This window comes from Orcinus orca, chromosome 1 (assembly GCF_937001465.1).
Source record: "Orcinus orca chromosome 1, mOrcOrc1.1, whole genome shotgun sequence".
Lineage (NCBI taxonomy): Eukaryota > Metazoa > Chordata > Mammalia > Artiodactyla > Delphinidae > Orcinus > Orcinus orca.
In genome coordinates this window covers 134,271,450-134,287,228 of record NC_064559.1, presented here as the reverse complement: position 1 = coordinate 134,287,228, position 15,779 = coordinate 134,271,450, and positions in this window count along the sequence as shown.

Below are 15,779 nucleotides of genomic sequence, written 5' to 3'. Positions count from 1 at the left end.
TGTCTGGTAGCGTTGGCACATTGTTTTTCAGAGCTTTGTAACTTAAATCTTTCAACACCCAAGATATTAATAATAGAAAGTTCTCTATGTCTTATTATTATTATTACTGAGATATAACTGACATATAACATTGTATTACTTTTAGGTATAAAACACAATGATTTGACATATGTATATATTGCAAAATGATTACTACAAAAAGTTTAGTTAACATCTGTGACCACACAGTTACATTTTTTTTCTTATGATGAGAACTTTTACGATATACTCTTTTAGCAGCTTTCAAATATACAGTAAAGTACTCTTAGCTATAGTCACCATGCTGTGCATTATATCCCAGGATTTACTTATAACTGGAAGTTTGTACTTTTCGACCACCTAACACATTCCATCTTCCCTCCCCTCACCTCTGGCAACCACCCATCTGTTCTATGAGTTCAGCTTATTGTTATTTTTTAAGATTCCACGTATAAGTAAGATCATACAGTATTTGTCTTTCTGTCTGACTTATTTCACTTAGCATAATACCTTCCAAGTCCATCATGTTGTCACAAATGGCAATATTTCCTTCCTTTTTATGGTTGAGTAATATTCTGTCATATATACATACCACATTTTCTTTATCTACTCATCCAGTGATGAATAGTTAGGTTGTTTATACATCTTGGCCATTGTGAATAATCTTGCAATGAACATGGAAGTGAATATATCTCTTCAAGGTAGTGTTTTCATATCCTTCAGAGATATACCCAAAACTGGAATTGCTGGGTCATGTGGTAGTTCTATTATTAATTTTTGAGGAACCTCCATACTGTTTTCCATGGTGGCTGTGCAAAATCTGTATTCCCACCAACAGTGCATAAGTGTTTGCTTTCTCCACATCCTTATCAACACTTGTTACTTATTGTCTTTTGGATAATAGCCATTCTGACAGGTGTGAGTTGATATCTCATTGTGGTTTTGATTTTCCTTTCCTTAATAATTAGTGATGTTGAACATTTTTTTCAGTTACTTGTTGACCCTTTTTATGTCCTTTTTGGAAAAATGTTTATTCAGGTCCTCTGCCCAGATTTAATCAGATATTTTTTTCCTACTGAGTTGTATGAGTTCTTGTATATTTTGGATATTAACTTCATCAGGTAGATGATCTACAAATATTTTCTCCCATTCTGTAGGTTGCTTTTTCATTTTGTTGATGGTTTCCTTTGCTGGGCAGAAGATTTTTCATTTGATGTAGTTACATTTGTTTATTTTTGCTTTTGTTGCCTTTGTTTATGGTGTTAAATTTTAAAAACACTTTGCCAAGACCAATGTCAAGGAGATTATCCCTATGTTTTGTTTTGGGAGTTTTTTGGTTTCAGGTCTTAACATTCAAGTCTTTAATCCATTTTGAGTTTATCTTTGTGTGTGGTGAAAGATAGTGATCCAGTTTCTTTCTTTTACATGTGGCTGTCTGGTGTTCCCTAAACTACTTATTGAAGAGACTATTCTTTCCCTGTTGCATCTTCTTGGCTCCTTTGTTGTAAAATAATTGATCATATATGTGTGGGTTTATCTGTAGGCTCTCAATTCTGTTCCATTGATCTATGAGTCTGTTTTTATGCCAGTACCATACTATTTTGATTATTATAGCTTTGTAATATAGTTTAAAAGCTAGAAGCATGATGGCTTCAGTTTTGTTCTTCTTTCACAAGATTGCTTTGACTATTCAGGGCTTTTTGAGATTCTATACAAATTTTAGGATTCTATTTATATGAAAAAACTTTGCTGGATAGAGTATTCTTGGCTGAAAGTTTTTACCTTTCAGTATTTTGAGAATGTCATTCCACTCTCTTCTGGTCCATACAGTTTATTCTGAGCAACCTGCTGATAGCCTATTGGGGATTCCTTTGTATGTTAAAATCTTTTTTTCTCTGGCTGCCTTACAATTCTTTCTTTGCCATTGACTTTTGACAGTTTTAACATAATATATTTTGGAGAAGGTCTTTTTGCACTGAAGTAACTAGGTGTTCTCTTTCTTATCTTCATGGACTTGAATATCAAGTTCCTTCCCCAAGCTTGGGAAATTCTCAGCTATCATTTCTTTAAATAAATTCTCTGCTCCCTTCATCTGCTCTTCTTCTGGGAAACGCATTATCCTAATGTTGCCCTTCCTAAAAGAGTCAGATAGTTCTTATAGAATTTCCTCATTTTTTAAAGATCGTAATTATCTTTCCTCTTCTGCCTGTATTATTTCTAGATTTCTATCTTCACACTGACTAATCCTCTCTACCATGTGGTCTGCTCTATTTCCAACACTTTCTAATGCATTCTTCATCTTGTTTATTGAGTCCTTCAGCTCCAGAATTTCTATTTGACTTTTTCTTAGAGTTTCAATCCCTTTAGCAAAGTATTCCTTATTCCTGAGCTCATTTTACTGCCTTTCTGAGGTTCTAGTGAATTGTCACTTTCTTTTTGTGATACAGTGTTACTGTTGTTCTTCATGTAGTGATGAGTTGTTTGTTCCTCTGGTGGTGCGTTTGAAGTAGCGAACACCTTTATATAAAGCTGTGTGTGTGTGTGTGTGTGTCTGTGTGTGTCTGTATGTGTGTGTTTTACTTGATTCTAATGATTCAACAGGTTAGAAATTAGAAATGAGAGCCTGTCTCTTGTTTTCCAGTAGGTGGCGCTATAGCACAGGTTTTTGATTTCTGTTACCTGCGTGACTCTGGTTGGTTATATTAGAAAGTTGGCACTTTCCACCCTCCACTGCCTCTGTCAGAGGTGTACTTTGGTGCCTTCTTGTCCTTGCTTGTGTCTCTAGGGTTGTTAGGGCCTTGCTACTGCTCGTGTCCCTGGCGTCGCAGTCCGGGGCACCAAAATGGCAGGTCCTTCCACCGCATCCAAGATCTCCTGAGTCATAGGCTCCACCTCTGCTGGGGGAGGAGAAGGGGGAGGGGGAGCTGGGATCATGGGCACTTCTGCCATATCCAGGGTTGCTAGGTTCGCTGACAACGCTGCTGTGGGTGGTGATGGATGAGAGGGCTGGAGTTGTGGGTGCCTCTGTAGCTGGAGGGATGGTGTCACAGGTCCCACCGCTGCTGCTGCCTAGATATCTGTCTCCACAAGCATTGCTATGGCCAGGAGGTCAGAGTCGTGTGTGCCACCTCCCTTGCTGCTCCTGGGTTCTCTGTGGCTGCCAGCTCAACTGCTGCAGCTGGGGGACAAGTACTGCAGGCACTGCCTCCACTGTTTCCCCAGTTCTGCATCCTTTGTGTGTTACAGTTCACCCACCTTTAGATGTACAGGTTTATGGAATTCTGGTGTGTTGGTTAGAGGTATCTATGCTGAATTGTGGATGTTTAATGGTTGTACGTTGTAGGCGGGAGACAAAGAAAGCATCTGTCTTTGCCCTAATGTTGATGTCACTCCACAGTGTTCACTTTAAAAATATTTATTGGAAAACCATATACATAAAGAGAAGTGACCAAATTACACATCTACATTAGATACTTTTAGTATCTAATTAGATACTTTTAGTATTAGTATCTAATTAGATAAAAAGTATCTAATTAGTATCGATATTAGATACTTTTCCAAAAGTAGATATGTTCTCATGCTTTCATGTCAGTAAAGGAATAGATATTTACAAATACTCCCAGAAGCTCAGTCATAGAATCTTGCAATTTCAACTCCCTCCTCCCACAGGGAAACTGGTAGATAGCCTCTGACATGGCTCCCAATGATCCTAGCTTCATTACACTATTCCACTTCCTAGTATTCACACCCCTGTGCAATCCTCTTCCCTCTGACAGTGGGCTGAGTCTAGTGAATTTCTTCTAAAAATATGGTGAAAGTTGTGAGGTTTTACTTCCATGACTAGGCTATAAAAGACTGATCTCTCTCTCTCTCCCTCCCTCCCTTCCATTCTTGGTTTGGTGACACTGGTGCAGCCAGTTGCCATGGTAGAGACACTCACATGGCAAGACATTGAGAGTGGTCTCTAGGCAACAGCCAGTGAGGAATTGAAGCCTTTAGCCCCAGATTCATAATGATTAATGCTGCCAACAACCACAAGAGTAAGGTTGGGATGTGAATCCTTCCCTGTCAAGCCTTGAGATAACTGCAGTCCCAAATGGCACTTTGCAGCAGGGAGAGACCTTGAAACAGAGGACTCACCTAGATTCTTGACATTCAGAGTCTGTGAGATAATAAATGTTGTTTTTTCAAGCACTAAATTTTGGGGAAATTTGTTTTGTAGTAACAGATAACTAATTCCGAAACTTTAATCTGACTTCTAACACCATAAATTACTACTGTCTTTCATCTTAATCTGAATTAAATTATACAGGATGTTTTGTTTTTGTATTTCACTTCTTTTGCTTAACATTATGTTTTTATAGTCGTTCAGGTTGTTGAGTTCAGTAAAAACATATTACTTCATATATTAATGAATAGTTTTCAATGTGGTTGTCTCAATTTATACTCTCACCATCAATGTATAAGAATTTCCAATGTTCCACATACTAACCACCGGTTAGATATGTCAGACTTTTAGAATGTAATCATCTTGGTCAGGGTGTGGTGAGTGTAGTAAATGCAGGTTTACTTTGCTTTTCTTTGATAATCAGAGATTTTAAGGATCTTTTCATATCTATCGCTTATTTGGATATCCTTTTTGTCACACCTATTCAAAACTCTTGCTTATTTTTCTAGTAGGTTGTCTTTTTTATTTCTTGATATAAAGATTGCTTTATATATTCTGAATCTGAGCTGTGTGTATGTGTGTCTGTGTGTATAGATCTAAACTCATCAATTCTTTATTTCTGTTTAATGTTCTGCGTCCTATTTCTCAACCCAGAGGATGTAAAAATAATGTCTTTGTTATTTACAAAAAAATTTATTTTTTCTTTCATATTTTGATCTACAGTCCACCTGGAATTGATTTTTTTTGAATGCCAGCTGGTATTGAGCAGTGCACCTCCTGGACGTTCACCTGGCTTAAAAGGAGAAATGATCAGACATAGATTATATACTGATTCATGGCCTAATGGACAATGGTTTGGCTGGATGATCAGGGACTTAAAAGGAACATGACTGGAAAATTGGCGGGAAAGCATTTGGAGAAAAGATATGTCTACTGTTCTCTCTGAATGGGTAAAAAACATGAAGATATTTGCATCCTGTGTGAATTCTCACCTAAGTGTGACCCTCAGCAGAGAAGGATTTTGGTAATCAAGAGGGAAGGTGGCAGGGATGGAGGTCATACGTGGGCTCAGCAACATGGACTTCTGCTCACCAAAGCTGCTCTGGCTACCACCACTGCTGAGTGTCTAGCCAGTAGCGGAGATCAACACCAACCACTGACATGGCCCATGATACTGCCTTCTCTGCATGTAATGCTTTTGTCAAGATTACTATCCGTGGACTTACAGCATGCCTTATCCACCACCCTGGCATTCCACACAGCATTGCTTCTGATCAAGGAACTCACTTCACAGCAAATGAACTGTGACAATAGGCCCATGCTCATTGAATTAATTGATCTTACTGTTCCCCACCGTCTTGAAGCAGCTGGCTTGATAGAACTGTGAAATAACCCTTTTAAAACTCAATTACAGTGCCAGCTAGGTGTCCACAAACCTTGCAAGGCTAGGGCAGGTTTCTTCAAAATACTGTATATGCTCTGAATCAGTGTCCAATATATGTTGCTGATTCTTTGACAATCAAGACTCTTGAGTCCAGGAATCAAGGGATAGAAATAGGAGTGGCACCACTCACTATTACCACTAGGAACCCCCTAGGAAAAGTTTTGCCTCCTCTTTTCACAACTCTATGCTCTGCTAGTTTAGAGGTCTTAATTGCAGAGGTAGGAATGCTTCCACCAGGAGACACAATAAAGATTCCAATGAACTAGAAGTTAAGACTGCCATCTGGCCACTTTGGTGTCCTTGTGCCTCTGAATCAACAGGCAAAGAAGGGAGTGACAGTGTTGGCTGGAATGATTGACCCTGATTACCAAGGGGAAATTGGACTACTACTCCATAATGGAGGTGGGGAAGAGTGTGTCTGGAATATAGAGGATCCTTAGGGCATCCCTTAATATTACCATGCATAATTGTTAGCGAAAGTGGGGTCCAGCTGCTCTCCACTTGAAAGCCAATAAAGAGGCAAGGTTGGTGGAAAGGACAGTTTGCTTTATTTTGGAGGCCAGCAACTGGAGAGAGGTGGACTCGTGTCCAAAGGCCAACTCCCCCCAATGATAGTCAGTGGGAAAGAGCTTTTAAAGGGAAGTTTCAGGGATGTATAGGCAGGAGGAGGGGGCTACATGCAGAAGTAGCACAGTAAGCTCTGACAGTCATCTTGAAATTGGTTGTGCAATGGGCTCAGCATCATCTCGATTGTTTTAAGTAGTGAATCTTCAGTTCCAGGATCGGTTTGTTCCCATTTCCCTGAGGCCGGTTCTCAGAATTGTGGCAGCTTATGTCATGGCTACAGTCTGGTCATCATGTAGTTAACTTCTTTCTCCTGGTGGGGGTCTCAGTACCTAGAAGACAGCTCACACGATATGGCTCAGAATATTATCTATAGCCCTTGAAGAGGGAACTAAAGGTCCTTGTCTTTGTTTAATGTCTAAACTAATATTATTTGGTCTTGTTTGACTGTTTTCTTTGCTTCTATATTTTCTCACTTCTCTGATTAAACTTATTCTTTGGATAAAGTTTTCCTACAGACAAAAGGCAGACAGAGGACATGGGGGGGGAAGGACCAGAGGCCCTGCTCCGTTTCATAATGATTAAGGTCAACAGAACACTAAAACAACCCAATCCAGGCAGGACTACTAATGGTCCAGACCCTTCAGAAATGAAGGTTTGGGTCACCCCATATCATGTAAAGAAACATGACCAGCTGAGATGCTTGTTAAAGGCAAAGAGAATATGAAGTGGGTAGTAGCAAAAGGTAGTTATACATACCACATGACTAGTTACAGAAACACAGACTGTAATTGTCATGAGTATTTCCTCCTTATTTAGCTATAATATGTTTGCATGTATGTGTATATATACAAATTTTTGTTTTCTTTCCTCTCTCAGTCTTTCAAGTAACATAAGACTTACTGATTTTACATCATAGTTTTAAGCACTGTTAACTTTACATCACAGTATTTAAGTTATGGGATATCAAGGAGAAGAGTAAACATTACTCAAGAACTTTACCTCCTTTTCTGGGGAAGGGATTAGTGCGCTTTTGAATGTGTGTACTATAGCTGTATCATGTTATATGGAACTATGACCTTGTTATTGTCTTTATTTGGAGAATAACTATGATTTAAGGAACTGTGTATGGGTGCCAAATTGACAAAAGGTGAACTTATGATGGTTAATCTTATGTTTCAACTTGACTGGCTTTGGACTGCCCAGATTAAACAATATTTCTGAGTGTGTCTAAGAGGGTGCTTCCAGATGTGATTAGCATTTGAATCAGTGGACTCAGCAGATTGTCCTCTCTAACATGGTGGGCAAAATCCAATCCACTGAAGACAGGAATAGAACAAAAAGTATTGGAAGGAGGAATTCATTCCTTTTTTTCCCCTGCTGCTTCACTGTTGAGCTAGAACATTTCATCTTCTCCTGCCCTTGGAATGGAATTTACACTAATGGCTTCCCTGGTTCTCAGGCCTTGGGACTCAAACTGAATTCATGACCAGCTTTCCTGGGTCTCCAGCATGCAGATGGCAGGTCATGGACTTCTCAATTAATTACAAGAGCCAAATCCTTAATGTATGTGTGTGTGTGTGTGTGTGTGTGTGTGTGTGTGCACAGATAGATACATAGATAGATAGACATATTATCTTTTTATTTTTATATCTATCTATCTATCTATACACACACACACACACACACACACACACACCCCTACCTCTAGATAGGTAGGTAGGTAGATAGATAGATGGATAGATAGATAGATAGATAGATAGATAGATCCATCTCCTATTGGATCTGCTTCTCTAGAGATCCTAACTAATACATCCCCTAAAGGGAAAATCAGATCAAAGAATGACTCCATTTTATTCCTGTGATATGACATTTAGGTGGTTCTCCAGGGCTGGCTGAGACCATACTGAGTCATTGTCTGATCTATTGTAGCATGAATTTTCAGTCATGGTGAAGGTGAACAGTCAGTTTTTGTATTGGAATTTATCTGAGGTAGAGTTGGAAACAGCAGCTCTTATAAACCCTACTCTCAAATGCAGGCTATATAAAAATCATGCATTAAGTGTAGTAGATTCCATTAAAGGTGTACTGAAGGGGGCATCTCTTTTCCTAAGACTTCTTTTCTCATCACAGCTTTGATGGGTATACAAGCCTTCTGCTCCACCAAAACTCATTCTCTTTCTACCTTGATGACTCCATTCTCTCTTCCTTACTCTGTCTGCTTTCCTCTACTCACTACCTTGCTGTTTGGAATAAACAGGTTTCTACTGGGACTTACATCCTTGTATTTGCTACCTCTGCTCCAACAGGCATGTCAATAAATTTTTACAGACATGCACATTTCCCCTTCCAGCAAGAATTTTGGTGTGAAATGTTCACTACTAAACATATGCTTTACCTTTTTATAATATGTTATCCCAGTAGCTCTTCCACTGCTAGAGAGTAGGAGGCTGAATTAAAAATGTGGGGCATTGTAAATTGTGCACAGACACCTGTGCTCTGGAAACCATGTGAAAAAATGTCCTACAGGAGTCCAGAGGCATGCAGCTTAAAATGAATTATACATTTTGCGAGCTCTGAGCCTTTGGTGATGTTTCCAGACAAGCAGAAGCTGCATGTGAAATTTTTCTAGCCAGGGAAACACAGGGGGCCACAGTGGAAAAAGGAGGTATCTAGTAACCATCTTCAAAGCCATCCTCAGGAACAGTGGCTTCATTGTCCTTTGAACAATTTTTATGCAGTCTGGTACAAGTTTAAATATTTTAAGAGTCATGTTCTTGTTTTGCTAGAACAGAAGAGCAGCTGATTTCCTAGAATTGAGCCTGTTATAAAAGTAACTGTTTATTGCTTTCAGTTTCAATATGAATTCCATCCCAGAACATGCTGTTTTGAGTAACCTTGAATTGACCTAAGGGATTATTTTCCTGGCTGGAAAACATTGAGTAGGAAAACATTTACAGTAGGTCATTTAACAACATAATATCTGGAAATGCCTGTAACTTTTGGGGGCTATGGAGGGAGTTCCAGCGCTTCCCTTTTTATTGTTGCTTTTCAGGAGCAAGTGTGTGGCATTTAGATCTTTTAAATCTTTCTACAAACAGGCTGATCAATACAGGAAGCTGCAGAGGGAACAATTGATAGGGCTGATATCATGACTTATAATCATTATTTTTGATTGTTTTCAATTCATTCTCCACTCAGTAGGCAGTGATTTAAAAAAAAAAAACACACACAATGAATTCTGTTGTTTTTATGCCCAAAAGTTTTAAAAAGTTAAAAGCTTCCAGTTGCAGTGCGTATAACATCCAGTCTCCTCTGTGACTTGCAAGAATCGACATAGTCTGGCTCCTGCCTACCTCCTCTCTAAACCCAAGCTATCTCTACTTTACCGCATGGGCCTTCATTCAGGACCAAACACATCAAGCTGTTCCTCAGTGAAGAGTTTTAAACAAAGTCTCCTTCTACTTGGAACTCCATTCCCTCCTTCCTTTCCTGACTCAATTTTCTCCTAGTAAAAATTCATCTTACATGGAAGCAACCTAAATGTCCATCCACAGATGAATGCATAAAGAAGATGTGGTATATATATATTCCATGGAATACTACTCAGCCATAAAAAAAGAATGAAATAATGCCATTTGCAGCAACACAGATGGACCTAGAGATTGTCATACTAAGTGAAGAAAGTCAAAGACAAATATCATGTGATACCACTTATATGTGGAATCTAAAAAATGATACAATTAACTTATTCACAAAACAGAAACAGACTCACAGACATAGAAAACAAACTTATGGTTTTCAAAGGGGAAAGCGGGAAGGAAGGATAAATTAGGAGTTTGGGATTAGCAGATATAAATAACTGTATATGAAATAAACAACAAGATCCTATTGTATAGCACAGGGAACTATATTCAATATTTTGTAATAAACTCTTGATATAATGGAAAAGAATCTGAAAAAGAAAAAAAATATATATATAATTGAATCACTTTGTTGTACACCAGAAACTAACACAACATTGTAAATCAACTATACTCCGATAAAAAAATTCATCTTAACTCTCATTTTCCCAGGGAGGCATTTCTGACCAACAAATCTACATTGGGTTACCCCTCTACACTTCTTCATGCATCCTGGACTAGTCCCTTACAATGCTTTTCAGAAGCTGAAATATTACACTTATTGGTGTGACAATTTGTTGATGTCTTACTTGTGAACTAAAAAACTTTATGAGCATGGGGACCATGGCTGTTTTACTAACCACAGTATTCCTCCTGTTTTCCCCAATGCCTTCCACAGTGTCCAGCACATGGTCAGTGGTTGATAACTATTTATTGAATAAATAAATGCAATCATGTTTAAAAGCACATGCCCTATGTCAGTCAGGTCTACATCTGAGTTTGGCTCACAGCATCCTGGGTGTTTGACCTGGTAGGACATAATGTGGGAAATCTACCTCAAGATGCTCAAACATGACTTCATGAGTATGACCTCCTTTACTATTGTACTTGTTACCATCATTGTTGTCATCATCATCATTATCATCTTCTCATGTTCGATTTAGCTTCATGGTTCTATGACCGAAAAGAAACCCTTGTCTCTGTGAAATACGTATGTTGTACAAGAGGCAGTAACCTTAGGGGTTTTACTTAGATTTGTCTTATAATTTTAATGATGGTGTTGGATTTTATTCTGATATAAGTTCTTTACTTAATATTATTCTGAGTAGAAATAAAAAGGAGAATTACAAGATGCTTCTGATTCTGGCAACATTTTTTTCTTTTTTTATTAATTTTTATTTTATATTGGAATATAGTTGGTCAACAGTGTTGTATTGGTTTCAGGTGTATGAGTGCTCTCTGAAGGGTCCAGGGCCCCAGGTCGTAGTGGGTTCTGGTTGTCAGATGGGCTAATTCTGTGTATCTTGAGGTGCTCCACCCCAAACCTGACCACCAGAATTAGGTGACAGTGACAGAGCTACCCAGCAAATATTCTTCCCAAAGTGTAGGAGAAATGAGCAAACCTGAAGAAAGAGATCAAGTCCTTATAACTGAGGAAAGCTGTAGCTAACTTTTGCTAAGATTGTATGCCCAGTATATTTCACCAAAGTTTGACAGAATCAGCATCCTTGATGCCTTTTTTCTTTCTCTTTTCCTTCTTCTGTCTTGTTCTCTTCCTCTTCTCTCCTTTTCATCCATTTTGCTCCTCCCACTTCCTGGAATATTATACACAGCCTGTTGAATCAGAGATATCTACTTACAACAAAGTTCATTCCACACATTATTTTGTTAGCTGCCATGGATACACCATATCCAAATAAATATAAACTGTCTGCCACTATGAAGAGGTAGAATCATTAAATATACACACATTATTTCAGACTAGTAATGCTTCTGAAAGGTTATTTTTCTTTTAGGAAACGTGTTTATTTCAAGATGACTCAACGTAGACTCAGGAAAACTGTTTGGAATCATCGACTTAAGTTGAACTTAAGTTCCCTATGACCTGGCCATTTCACTCCTAAGTACACATCCAACAGAAATGTAGTTACATGTGCATAAAAAATAGGGACAGAATGATCTAAGCAGCAGTATATATAAAAGCTCTGAAGTGAATGTAACCCAAATGTCCATCCACAGTAAAATAGCTAAATAATCTGTGATGTATTTGTACAATGGAATGTCTTATAGTAAAGAAAATAGTGAAACTATAGTTAAACCCAACAACATGGATTAACCTCACAGTTATAATATTGAGGAAAACAAACTGGACACAATAGAATACATGTTGTTGAATTCCAGTTACGTAAAGCTCACAAAGAGGCAAACTTAGCTTCTGATGAGAAAAGTAAGGAGAGTAGGCATTTTTGAGCAGGATGGAGGGTTTATTCAGTGAAAGGGGCATAAGAAAGTTTCTGGGGTATTGAGACTGCTCCCTTTTTTATTTTTTTTGCCTAGGTAACAATTACAGGAATGGGTTCATTTTGTGTGTTTCACGTACTGAACACTTTTGAGCTGAGCACTTTTCTGTTTCTATGTTATGCTTTCATTTAAAGCTTTAAAACTTACTGCAAAGGTTCTTCTACTAATGAAAGGGCCACTTAGGACATTTACTTATAAATGCTGTACCGCAAAACAAAGTTAAAACAACAACAATAACAACCGCAGCAAAAAAAAAAAAAAACCACAGAAAATAAAACTCTTGCTTCGTTTACGTCACAGTTAGTAAATAGAATTTGGACCCTTTTTGTGGAAAATCTGGACAATTTAAAACCTGATCTAAAATTCAGATTCTTATCCAAGCTATCAGGAATATAGGCTCAGATGAGGAAATGACCAGTAAGTCAACAGATTTGTGGCTATATGCAGTGTTTATCTGAGAGAAATTGGGGAAGAACTCAACAATTTACCTGTCTCTCCTCTTGCCTTCTCTAACTTCTTCTGCCTAATTAATATTTTGCAAATGATAAGGCTTAAAGTTTATCCTCACCTTTTGTGGGTGTGAAATTTCTGAGTCAACTTCAGGACAAAATTTGATACTCTGTTTTCTATTAATATAACTGAGAATGAAAGTGAAAGTGGAGCAGGGCTACATTGAAATCCGACTAATGCTCGGAAGTCACATGTTTTTCTTCTGACCAATGAAGTCTTCGTTTGCTACAGAGAACAAAAAATCATTTCAGAGATGATAGAAAGGTTATGTGAACTTTGTGATCTGAATTTCCTGTCTACCGATCTAACCCCTTCCCAGATAACCCAAAGTGATTTATTGCATGCAGATAAACTTGGAAATATTGATAAGAATCATTAAATTTGTGGTATGTACAATATGGATCTAATTAAAAGAAACATAAATCAGTAAGGCGAGGATAAAATCCTAGAAGAATAAGCACACTAAAATTAACAGCATTTCTAGGTCATTGCAAGGATTGAAGGGTATTTTTATATTTTTGTGTGTTTTGCAAATTTATTTTCAATGAATGTGAGTTATCAATATTTTTCATTATAAAAGTACACATATATGATGATATTTTCCAATTTGAAAAAGAAAACTATTTCAAGTAATATTTTCTGAGTATTTTCTATGTAGCAGGTATTGCAATTCAACTAGTTATTTATTGGCTAAAGTATTTTAAATGCACTAACTACATCCAAAACTCTATCAGACATTAGAGCCCAACTGGCCATATTTATGTTGTTTATACTAAGAGAGGTCATAGGAAATGCTGCTTGGACTGAAATATTGTCCTGGTCCCCATGGTTTGGACAGAACCTGGGCATTTGATGTAGTTGCGTAGACCAAAAAAGGTATTTTATCCTGGTGAGCAAATAAGAAGGCAAAGCTTCATGATGACAGCAGATTAGGAGTGGGACAAATTATTATTTTATCCATGTGATGATTTAAATTATACAGTTTATGCATCTTTTTTTCACTTTACATTGAATCCTGCAGATTTTCTCACATTACTTAAAACAGTATTTCCCTCTTTATTTTAGTGACTGTATTTCCTAATGCATATGTCCCATGACTTACATTTCTAGTACCTGACAGGTGGATTTTGGAGTTGTTTCAATCTTTTGCTCTCACCACAATGCTGCAACAAATATCCTGGGACATAAGTCATTTTCCACCACAGCAAGTATGTCTGTAAGATAGATTCCTAATGTGGACTTGCTGGGTCAGAGGTTTTCATGCATTCAGAATTTTGATAAATAATTTTACCATCTGTATTGTAACTAGCAAATACGAGAGATTCCCCTCTCCCCAAACCCTTTGCCAACGAAGTGTCACAACAAATGTGTTATTTCTTGATAATTTTAGAAGTGGAAACATGTAACTCATAGTTTTGATTTGCACATCTGCTTGTTATCAGTAAATAACATCCGTATTTTCTTCTACGATTTTTGCTGATTCTTTTTGTGAAGCCATTGCTCTTTTTCTCACTGATATATGCAAGGCTCCTAATGGCATGAAGAAATTACCTCCTTGTCTGATATAAGTTGCAAATGTTTTCTTCATCTTGCCCTTTGTCTAACTTTTTAGTTTGGTTTTTCATGTTTCAACTTGATCCATCTGAAACTTATTTTGGTAAAAGGAATAAGGGAGTCTCCAATTTTGTATTTTTTTCATATGGCTACCTCTCACCAAAGAGGGTATAAAGGGAACATATCTCAACATAATAAAAGCCATTTATGACAAACATACAGTCGATATAACACTGAATGGTGAAAAGCTGAAAGCCTTCCTGCTGAATCCTGGAACAAGACAAGGATGCCCACTCTCACCACTTTTATTCAACATAGAATTAGAAGTCCTAGGCACAGCAATCAGAAAAGAAAAAGAAAAACAAACTGGAAGGGAAGAGGTAAAATTGGCACTATATGCAGATGACATGATACTCTATGTAGAAAACCCTAAAGATGCCACACAAAAACTATTAGAACTAATAAATAAATTTAGCAACATAGCAGAATACAATATTAATATACATAAATCTATTGAATTTCTTTAACTTACAATGAAATATGTAAAAGAGAAGTAAAAGAACAATCCCATTTAAAATTGGGTCAAAAAAAATAAAATATGTAATTATAAACCTAACCAACGGGGTCAAAGACCTATAAGCTGAGAACAATAAAATATTGATAAAGGAAACTGAAGATGATTCAAAGAAATAATACAAGTGAGCTTATTTACAAAACAGAAAACAAAGGGGAAAGAGGGGCAGGAGGGTTTAATTAGGAGTATGGGATTAACAGATACACACCACTATATGTAAAATAGATAACAAGGATTTACCATATAGCACAGGGAATAAATTCGATATTATGTAATAGCCTACAATGAAAAAGGATCTGAAATATATATATATATATATATCTGAATCACTTTGGTGTATGCTGTACACCTGAAACTAACAAAATATTGTAAATCAAATGTACTTCAACAAAAAAGAGAAAAATGGTATTACTTTTACTGAATTCTCCATATTCTTTCATTAATGCCAAACACCAGATCCATCTAGTATTGAAATTTCAATATGAATTTGAGTCTATTTCTAAACTTTCTCTTCTGTTTGATTGCTGCTTAAATAGTCAGGTGTCAGTACCAGTGTGCTAATTGTTGGATTGTTTTATCATATGATTACAGAGGGATCCCCCTCATGTATAATTGTTATTTCAGAATTGCATAGGATATTCTTGCTTTAATTTGTGCATGACTAGTTTAAAATAAGTTTTTCTTCTTTCAAAAAGCTTAACATCACCATGTAGTCCCATAATGATCCCATTGCCAACTTCATCAAGAAACTGAAAATCCTGAGTTTTCATTGTTTTTAGCTGTTTCGATCTCTTTTTTTCAGTAGATTTATCTCTTCATTTATTCCTCAGATTTCTTTTTAAATCCTTCATTAAGCAGTTCTTCTTGAACTTGCAAAAGAGACAGTGTACTTTGGAAAACTCCCAATTATCAAGAGGTGAAATATTGCATTTAACAACTTCAGCAGCTAAGGATGCATGTCTGCTTCTCTACCACCTTAGAGTACTCTGTGAGGGGATCATCCAATATTTTCAGACTTTTGGA